A 1,297-nucleotide genomic window follows, 5' to 3' on the forward strand; every position below is an offset into this window, starting at 1 on the left:
CAATAAAGCCCCCTTTTACCTTCTCTTTCTATTCTATAAAAAGGCGAACATCTAATCTAGGCCCGGTCGCCTTTCTATGAAAGCGAGCAGCCCAGCCCCCTTGTGGAAATTTTTATATTAAGGAAGCCGTATTTGGCAATAGCAGCTCTAAGAAGCTAGGCTTAGGGTGCGCCTCCTGCGGTTGTTTTAGTGACTCAATTGGCTGGCTTCCCTCCGCTCAAACTGGTGTTGCCACCTCTCCCAGGACTGGAATGATTATCCCTGGCCGATGGGTCTACATTCATCCCTGAATGTCGTCGGGTACTCTTCACTTCCCCGCCATTCTTGTAACCGTCACCTGTAATCCACGCAGGTGTATCCACACCCCCTAGAGTGGACGAGAAAGAAAGGATTTTTTTTCTCGGAGCAACCCCCTGGTTCCAGACCTAGGAGTTCACTTTCTCGTATGAGCATTTGGTACATATATAAGTCAGGAAGAGTAAAAGGGACACCACTACTAAGGATATCCCCCCTTATCTTAGAAGGGTCGTCTGAGGGTTCGCCGCGGTTCATTGCTGTGCTTACACACTAGGCTACCCTTCTCCGAAAGCTCTGCGGGACCACCTATCACTAGTCTTCGACCGGAGGGGTTTATTGCACAAAAAGGCTAGGACGTAGGCTCCCATAGAGGAAAGCCCAACAAATGTCAGATGCAAAGCCCCGCACCTCATTAAGATCATATTGGCATACTCTCCCAAAAAAAAGAGCAGACCCCATTGAAGACGGGAGTGAGGTACAACAAGGCCATTTCCGTCCACCTTCTCATGGAGTCGTACGTGGACCTTACCGCTCATACAGCTCCCAGCCAGCAAGCAGTTAGCTTTCCTCTAGAAGTCATGGAAGTGTGGATAAATCGACATCAAACTCTAGTCGACAGAAGGTTTTTCTTTTTTCCCCGCTCATAGTAGTAGTCCCAATATTCCAATACTACAACATTAGCAGCATTTTGTCTCGATGAAAAATCTTCTGGTGACCATGAGGATTTCTTCTCTATCCTTTGGACTTGAACGATCCAATTTCAAATCTTGTTGGAGATTCTTTATCTGGCTTTGACGTATGGGGCCCTTTCCCCACTATTTGAGAAAAGTTTTGCATCTTTCCTTTACATCCGAAAAGGACGGGCCACTAGTCCCTGATCTGGACGCCGCACCTGGAACTCCTTCTACCTGTGGTTGTGGGGTTGGCGCCTCCTAAGCTGCTTGAGCAGCACCCACAAGGGTGTGGGAAGGAATAAGACTACATAAGAGAATACTCTCTT

The 1,297-nt window shown here is 47.8% G+C and overlaps 1 pseudogene; it reads left to right on the forward strand.

Annotated features, from left to right (window-relative positions):
* The first annotated feature begins 290 nt into the window (after positions 1-290).
* Positions 291-944, forward strand: LOC136460942 (uncharacterized; annotated as a pseudogene).
* The last annotated feature ends 353 nt before the right edge of the window (positions 945-1,297 follow it).

Source organism: Miscanthus floridulus, chromosome 6 (genome assembly GCF_019320115.1).
Source record: "Miscanthus floridulus cultivar M001 chromosome 6, ASM1932011v1, whole genome shotgun sequence".
NCBI lineage: Eukaryota > Viridiplantae > Streptophyta > Magnoliopsida > Poales > Poaceae > Miscanthus > Miscanthus floridulus.